Source organism: Canis lupus, chromosome 12 (assembly GCF_048164855.1).
Source record: "Canis lupus baileyi chromosome 12, mCanLup2.hap1, whole genome shotgun sequence".
NCBI lineage: Eukaryota > Metazoa > Chordata > Mammalia > Carnivora > Canidae > Canis > Canis lupus.
Window position 1 is genome coordinate 59,719,802 of NC_132849.1, and position 9,258 is coordinate 59,729,059.

The window sequence follows — 9,258 nt, forward strand, 5'->3', positions numbered from 1 at the left end:
ATATAAAATATCATCTCAACTGTGTATATTTATGGAATATGATGTATTTTCTCTACTGTTATAAGAATTTTTCCCTCTCATTTAAACAAGAATGTATATACCTCCTTCCATAAACCTCATTTTATTGGCTGTATAATATTCCATTGTGTATTCACGATGGTGACTTTTTTCATTTAAAAATCACCTTTTGGTATGAAATCATAGGCTATACTGTTTCTACCGGCAGAAGCATCGTGCCACTATAAGAAGATATTTGTTAGATCAATTGCTAAAAAAAAAAAAAAATCCACAGAATCTGGCCCAAAATAAATACCATGTTCACCCACTCTCATCCAAAACTAGAAAGAGTTAACATATGTGCTGTTGCCATAAGCACAAGTGTGGGAGGGAAAGCCGTTCTCCTCCTTAACTGTTTTTAAATCACGCCCATAATGCGGCTGGAAGTGAATGTCAGGCCAAGATAGAAGCATGCCTGTATTGTAATGAATACAGCAATAGGATTACAGACTTGGAACACGAGTCCCAAAGGGCAGGAAGGGATTCAGTTAGACCACTGTCTCTCTGTGTAGACCATTCAACAACAACAGTGTTGTCATTTGCTAATTAAAGGCAAAGAGTCTCTTCTCACTTTGTAAAACATATTCCATTCATATGCATTACATAAAGCCCTATAACTTAAAAGGAGAAATTATATGAATGTTTCTGGGTTGGATTGTGAACTCTGATTTTGCAGAATGACTAAGCCGTTTTGAATTCATAAATGTCTCTCTCTTACTTAGTTGTGTCCACAATAGACGGATGCACCATCACACCATTTGTTGGCTTTACTGATCTGACTTCCAGAATTAGGAGGGCTGCTGTCTAGACCTCCTGATGTGTGCAAGGCCCGGGCTGTGATCTTGCTGGCCTGCAGGACTGCTCCCTTCAAGGAGCACCATCATCCTCATTCAGGCTCGGGAGACACATTTAATCCTGGTGCTGTTTGCAGACAGGCTTTAAAAAGCTGTCCCGAGAATACATCTCTGCCAGTAGTTTAGTATGTCAAACCGAGGACAAGAATTTTGCTCTATTCTTAAAATGCAACTATTTGCGCATTGGGAATATTGGCCAACGAGAAAGAAAGCTGAAGGTCAGAAAAACAAAGGAGCTGCTCGTGTTGGAGCTGAGCTCATGCGCTTCATGGGATTCTGGAGTGGCCCGAGTAGGTAGGAAAAAGTATAGGGTAAGCTCACCCCTTGCCCTCTCGGGTACCCGGTGGGGTGGCTGTTTTGTGGCTTCATGAGATATGCAGTCCCCCCCCAGCCCTCCTCGCCACATGCTCAGGGGTATAGATAAGAAATTGAGAAATGCGTGAGCTAGAAGAATTCCTTGTTTTTTTGAAAATTGCTTACATTATTTTTTTTTCCTGGGAAAGTAATAAAGTCCTTAACAGGAGTGTGGGGGGGGGAGGGGGAGAGTGGTTACTTGCTGAGAAGAATAAGCATGAAGAATATTGGTAAATGGAGAGGCCGGACCTGGTAAGGATGGAGTGTTCTACTGGATTTGGCATCCTGAAAACTTGAAGTATACTTTTATTATTATTTTTTTAAAGGCACTAGTTGCCTCTCATTGTCTGTGACGCAGGCCGAGAAGGTCACAGAGGGTGAGTGCACAGTGACCTGCTTGTCAGACTACCAGAGGCTTGACTCAGAACTCTGCAGTGTGAGTAAAGAAAACCGAGGAAAGATAATTTATGGCCTGTGCTTTGAGATTCCCTTAAATAGAAGAGACCAGCAGCTCAACTTTTCCCAGCGTGTTCGTTATTTTCCGTGTGTCTCACTGAATGCACGGAGAACAGGGACCTACAAAAGTGTCTGCGAGAGATCTGGGTGTGAGCAAGCCTATCACAAGGTCCTGACTGGCTTGTGACACCCACAACTCAGAGTGATCGCGAGGCCAAGTGAGGGAAGGGCTAGGAAGCCACCTTGCCCCCACCTGACGTTCCTCACTGGCCTCCTGTCAAGGTCCATTTCTTTCCCCAACGTGGCAAATTTGACCAGAGCAGTAGCTTATGAAGTAATAACCCCCAGGTGATAATTGACTTTAGAATGCATTATAAATTATGACTTATACATAATCTTCATTGTAAACTGAACATTGCATTAAATTTTCACTTTGGATAAAATCAAATTTAATTAAATTCCTTAGTCTCCATTGAGTAGATTTTGAAAGCACCAGAGTGAGGATCTGGAAATTAAATGTTTACCATGGGTACCCTCCCAGGGGATGATGGAGAAGTGGCTATGACGAGCTGTGCCCACTAAATTATCTGCACCCACCAGCCCATTGGTTCAGAAGTCACACGGGGCTGTTATCATCCTGGGGTTGGACCGACGATGAGGTGCCACACTGTGTGTCCGAAGGTGGCACATATAGAAACAATTTTAAAAACAAAATCAAAGACTAACTGGGCTTTGATAAAATCTGGCCTGATGAGTCAAAACTATTTGCTGAAGTTATTGAAATCGTAAGAGCACCACGTCTATTTTCCTGGAGTTGACAACCATCTTGAGGGCTACGTTGGACCACCCACTTTCAGCTTCCAGAAGATGGACTTAAAAGGACGTGTGTGCCTGGATGGAGAGGGTGGGGCATGGGCGGGTGGGGGTGTGTGTGCGGTAACATGATGTGGTGACACAATGTAAAGAAAGGGGGGATCTAGAGGAGGATCAGACTCTCTGTGGAACACAGTGCCAGAGAAAGCACGGAAAGAAGGGCTGCCCCAGCCAGACAGGGGGGCTGAGGGGCCCTTGAATACGCTGGGTGTGGAAATGAGGAGGCAGTGCATAGCAGATGGGCTTGTGCACCATCCTGGGACCCCTCCTGAAGGTCAGGAGGAGCTGACTGCATCATTGACCCTACTCCAAGCACCCCCTACCCCGCTGTATATGGTGTGTCCACTGCCTGAAGGCCTGACATGGCGCGGCCAGCCCTGGTCCTGTGCTGCTCCAGGACTGTGAGGCAGAGGCCTGGCTGGGGCTGCTGTTGGGCTGGAGAAGAAGAAGTCAGGAATGTCACTAAAGCCACATCTCAGCCTCATCTAGGGGGGCTCGTGCTCCAGGCCGTGCTAACCAGCAGATATGCAGAAAAGGCTGTGAGAGGACTTTTTGCTGTAAAATCTTCAGGTCTTTGCTAGACCTAAACTCCTATGAAAATTGATGTCAGAATCTTAACACATTTAAATATCTACTTGGGCTGGAAAACTATTATTATTTAAAATACTTGGGAAGTCATCATGTTAGGGTTCGTGTTTCTTAAGGAGCAGAAAGAAAGAAAGTAATCAGCATTTTTGTGGCCATCATTCTTTTTTTGGATCTTGCGCTCAGCAATTTTGAAGAAGTGACTGTTCATGTCAGAGGGATGGGTAGCCGGGCTGGGGGTGATGTTAGGTACCCGGTGTGTTCTTACGTCGATTCCCAGCTTCCTACTGAAGACTCAGCATGGGTACTTGAGAGCCTCAAGGGCTAGGGTGAGCAGGTGTGGTGCATGAGGAATCCCCAGGAGAGATGGTAAATCTAAGCCTCTATCTTAGGATAGAGAGAGAGGGCCACCAGCAGAGAACAGTAGGTCCAAAGGGCTGGGGTCACAGTGGAGGTGATGATTAGTCGGTGAGGGAGGGAGAAGGGGTGTCAGTTGAGTTGGTGGCAGAAGGGGTGTCAGTTGAGTTGGACCTTGTGACAAGAATCAAGGGTGTTGGGGCAAAGAGCACGGAGGTCAGGGTGAAGGCAGGGTCAGGTCATGGGGTGTTTGGGGAGTGAGATGGAACCCACTGGGGCAGAGCTCAGGCTTGGGACTGGGCCCAGGTTGGAAGAGTCCCATGTCCTCCTGTAACTTGACTCTTCAGTGTCGCAACGGATGCAGCTGGCTGGAAGGGTCTAGAGAATCCGTAACCGGTTTCCCAACCCTTGCTCAGAAAGTGCTCTGGGGAAGAATCCACAAACTGTCCTGGGCTCTTCGTAATTGCACCGACAGAACTCAGAGTCACAGGAAGTAATGGAGAGGAGCAACTTTACTTCATGGTGGGAGGCAGTTTTGGGAGGAGTGTTTTGTGTCCATTGTCTTCGGGACACAGAAGAATCCGCTCAAAGCCCTGGCTGGGCCCGCAGCGACCGTGTGGTAGCAGGAGAGCAGACGCAGCCTGCCAAGGAGAAGCCTCCAAGTGGATTTGATTGACTCAGCCAGGCCCAGGTGGCTGGGGTGGGGGGGGGGGGAAGAGGAGGGCAGGTGTTCATGGAGGGAACCGGCACTCCACTGGCATTGCAGGGCCACTGGGTTGGGATGGGTGGAGGGAGTGGCAGAAGCATCCCATGGGAGGGAGGCTCCAGAGCCGGGCCTTTAGGGATGAGGTCTTGCAACGGGAACAGTAGCTTCGGAGGTCAGCCTTGCTGGAAGGGGCTAAGTCAAGTGAAGCTCTGCTGGGGGGAGGACACCGGTGTTTAGATGATGGCACAGCTGGGGAGAGGAGGGCGGGGGTGACAAGCACAAGTGAAGTCAAGGGAGTACAGCCCTTGTTCAGTGCGACAGGACAAGTAGCAGGAGGGCCACCGGGCGTCCCGAACCTGTGGCGGATCACAGTGCAGGGCAGACCCAGTGACATCAGACCCCCACTTGTAACGCGGTGCTGGGAAAACACACCTCATGGTGGTTGGGGTCGGACTTCCAGTCTGTCAACTCAATTTTTTGTTGTTGTTGTTAAGAGGGAGGAGCTAGTTTAATATTGTCAATGTTGTCAAGAAATGAAGGAAAAGGGGTTTTCGGAAGCAAGCCTGATCCTAGGTCAGGAGGGGGAGCAGAAGCACTTAGGGAGGCGGTGATTTCTGCACTCCACGCCTGGACACAGGGACAGTGTCTGGTGGCCGGCCAGGAAGAGGGTACGTGAGCGACTCCGGGGGGCGGGGAGAGAGAGGCCAGGGTTAGACTAAGGCAGGAAGGGAAGAGAGGATGCACGAGAGCCGGTGTGCTGCACACGCAGGGAAGGGCTGGCTTTCCGTCCAGCGCAGCTGCCTCCCCAGCACTCGGAGCTGCGGGCCCAGGGAGCAGGGGACAGGCGGCGATGCTCACACTCGGGGTCTTACAGGCTCTCATTTCCCAAGCCCCAAATTACAGAACCCAGAACAGTTTTACAAACAGGTGCTGGCATGCAAAAAAGATCAAAACAAAACCAAAAGAATCCACCTTTCCTTTTTTCTTTTGTTTTTGCATTTGTATTAACGTCATTGTTATTTACACCTTTTCTTACTCTTTTCGGTCGTTTTCTTTGTTCCTGTTCATACCACTGCTGTTGTGCACGTAGGTACGCAGTCTGATATTGGTATCTCTCCAGGAACTGTGGTGACGAGAGAGAGAGAGAGAGAGAGAGAGAGAGAGAGAGAGAGGAACACAAGTCCAACGAAGTCAAATGGTTGCTCCAGCCTAAAAACAAAACATTGTTGTGATTATTAAAAAATAGAAACCTGAGAGACAAACACGAGGATTTTTACAAATCCATACACTTTTTATTAAATCATCAAAGAAAAACTCCCCCATGCTCACAAAAGACTTCTGAAACGCTGGGAATGGGGGCGGGGTATAAATAGATGTGAGGGAGACATGAATTCAAAGATGGTTCTAGGCATGCTGACAGTATGGTAAACAAATGAGCAGTTGCCTTCATGACACAAACACTGGGACTCGGCTAGTTTTGATTTCTAGCTCTGATTCTGTGTGACTGTGCCACCAAAATTAAGATTTCTCACTTTACATCTCACCATTCTTGATGGGGCCAGAGCTGGTACAACATTACATTCCGTCTAGAACGATTTCCCCCTCGAAGCAAAACTGCAACATCTCATATGGCAACATAGTGTTGTATTCATGAGTGCCTTTTCTTTCGTCCTTTCTTTTCTTTTCTTTTCTTTCTTTCCTTCTTTCTTCTTTTTTTTTTTTTTTTTTGTAAGCAGAAAAATAATGTGGTTTGATGCAATGGCCCAACACAATAGGAGCTAATGAATAGAGCGTGTTGCACTCGAGAGACTGCAGTTCAATTACTGGTGGTGCCAATCAAGTCAGAAATATTAACCATGGTAACCGCAGATTTCCAGCTCTATAGATGCATCAGGGAGGCAGTTGCTCTTTGGTAATCATCGGGGTCCTGGGAAGGAGAAGGGCTCGGAGTGACAAAGCACCACTGAGCTGGTGAATGCCGCCTTCACAAAGATGGGCATTGATGGGCTACGGCTCCGAGGAGTCCTGCTGCGGAGGCCCACGGCTTTATTCCTGGAGAGCTTGCAGGAGTCCAGGAGGGAAGGTACAATGGCAAAGAGATATGTATTTAGGGGGAGCTGAATAGGACAAGAAGAAAGAAAGTTGTGTGTTGTGGGTCATTCATTACTACAATGACCTGGATTCATTAGGATTCAGGGCCTGTGAGTTACGTGCAGGGTAAGGTAGGTGTGAATTGTGTCTTCAAAATTCGTATATGGGGACCCTAAACCCCAATACCTCTGATTGTGACCTCATTTAGAAAAAGGGTCATGGTAGGCATACTTAGATGAGATGAGGTCATACCGGATGGATCCACCCTACTCCTATATGGCTGATGTCCTTATCAAAGGGGGAAATTTAGACACAGACGTGCACACGGGGTGAATGCCATGTGAACATCAAGACCAAGAATGGGTTGGCACATGTGCAAGCCTGGGAACCGCAGAGATGGCCAGAAGACCACCAGCTGCTTGGAGAATGGAATGGAAGAGAGTCTCCCTCCCGACCCTCAGAAGTCACCCCCCAACCCAGCCCAAACCTCGCTTTTGGACTTCCAGCCTCAGAACCATGGGACGATACATCTCTGCTGTTGAGGCCGCTCCGTTTGTGGTGCTTTGTTACGGCGCCCTAGCAAACCAGGACAGCCCAGATCTATTGAAACGGGAGCTCTGGGGATAAAGCCCAGGAATCCACTTTTGAACAACCTCTCCGGAGATTCTTCTGCACGTTCCAGTTTGAGAAATACCCTTCTAAATCCACATCTCCATTACAACAATCTAAAATGTTTTCTATAAAAACAGACTTTTGGACTCCCTTCCTCACAGTCCTCATACTCTCCCCACCCTGCACACACACACACACACACACACACACACACACACACACACACAGATTGGTTGAATTAGAATCTCACAGACATTTCTTGGAGTAGGTTCCAAATCCTAGCACCCAGGTTTTCTTTTGGTGTATCTAGTGCTTTTCCATTGTAAAGGGAATTGCATTTCCAGTAGGAATCCTTACTTTTGCGTTGTGTTTCCCTATTCGTAACACGCTTTCAGGTGAACTGTCTTCTTCACTTACAGGAGGTCCTGTCCCACTGGTGGGGAAGAGTGAAAAAGAGAAGCTTTCATTTGCTCAGGAGTCCCTGGGTGAGTCAGGTGTGGGACACAGGACTGGGCAAGGCTCCAGCCTGCAGTTCCCCTGTGAGGGCTCAAGGATGTCCTGGACTCTGGAAGAGTCACGCAAGTTTGGTTTGCAGCTAGAGAACCTTGTGATACTTGCTCATCTAATGCTGGCTCATTTGTTTGGTTGGCTTTTGGGGGAAGAGAATTCTAAAATGTAGCTTTGCCCATGTCCCCACTCCCAACCCTACATGGGCTCTGTCTCTCTATTAGCATTAGGGCAGCACCCGATCTCCAGACTGGGCCCTTTGCAGTGTGCCCCAGCTCACCTCCAAGGCCCTGTCCCCTCTCCCCCTCACTCATGCTCTGTGTCATGCGCTGTAATGATGGTAAAGACATCGGCCAGCGTAGTCCTTAATGATGCATGACTCTAAGTTCTCAAACGTCAGCGTGCAGACAAGTTCCCTCGGATCAGGTTCCAGGTCACTGTTTGATGTGGACCCAAAACGCTGTATTTTCTACTGAGCTCCCAGGGACCGCTGATGGTGCCTGGATCCCACTTTAAGGAGCAGACACTTAGCATGCATTCACTTACTTAATCCTTATAACAACCTCTGGGGTTGGTGCTATGGTTGTCCCTACTGTCCAGACAGGGAAACTGAGGCATGGGATGCTGAAGCGGCTTGTCTTAGGTCACACAGTAAGCGAGTTACCAGGCTGGGAGTTGGGCTCAGCAGGTCTCGCTCTCAGGTCCATTTTCTTGTCCACTTGCCTGTGCTGCTTTGCAAACAGGTTTGGAAGAGTCCGTGGCTTTCAGCTGGCCTCCCCAGCTGCTTTCTCCCCTCCAGGCCTCCGATGCGGTTAGTCATCCTCTCCCTCCCTCAGCGTTCTCATCTGTGAAGTGGGGCTGTGACAAAAACCACCTTGTAGGGTTGTTATGGGGATCAAATAGGACAGGCTGTGAGCCTTCCTTCGGTGTCCCCTCCTCCTCCTTATTATTTCTATTAAGTGATTGCTAATGGGGACTGAAATTCCACTGACTGTGCTTGAGCTGCCCCTGTAAGGCTCGTGCATGACCTGGGGTGCTGCTGGAAGTCTCTGCACATCTTCCTCCTCTGCAAAGGGCATAATAGTAATTGCTTCCTCACAGCGTGATCTTGTGAAGGATGAACTAGATAAGGCACACACGAGCTCTTTGTGTAAGGCCGGCATGCAGGAAGGTGTTAAAAATGTCATTGTTTTCAATTCAGTGAACATACCTCTTTCATCCACATCCACACATTCTTATTCAATTAATACTCTAAGCGCTTTCACATGCATCATCTTATTTCATCCCAATAAGAGTCTTGTGAAACACTGATATATTTCTGCCATACAGATGAGAGAATGGAGTCGGTGGGACATGCTCGAAGCCATGTGGTCCGTTGTTAGTGGAATAGAATCGAAAGCCCCAACCGTGTTCATTATTGCTCTTTCCACAGTGGTTCTGGTGTGGTGAGCGACCACTAGATGCACAAGAAGAGCACTCACATGTGGGAACTTTATCGAGTTTCTCTGCAACTCTACTTATCTGCTCCCTTAGTTCTGAGCGTGTTTGTTGTTTCCTTAAATCTCCTTCTTAATGTGTTTATGTTGTTATTTATTACGTCTTTATGTCTCTCTTCATGAAGCTTTGTCCCTCTTGCCCTCTGAATTTTCATGATAACCCTTGGTTGCAGTGGCATGGGTGGAGAAGCCATGTCCAGCTCTTGTCGCCAATCTCTTTTTGGTCTTAAGAACCAAGTCTCCAGAGACAAGATGTTGGGGTCAGAGGGGATATGGAGCAGTCCTTACCCCCAGTAGAACTAACTTCCCC

The 9,258-nt window shown here is 47.9% G+C and overlaps 1 long non-coding RNA gene across 1 annotated transcript in view; it reads left to right on the forward strand.

Annotated features, from left to right (window-relative positions):
• Positions 1-9,029, forward strand: part of LOC140601795 (uncharacterized) — a 35,223-nt gene extending 26,194 nt beyond the window's left edge. The window contains exon 3 of the long non-coding RNA XR_012004896.1: positions 7,365-9,029. This is a non-coding gene — a long non-coding RNA (uncharacterized lncRNA). The remainder of the gene's footprint in view (positions 1-7,364) is intronic.
• Positions 9,030-9,258: the final 229 nt, after the last annotated feature.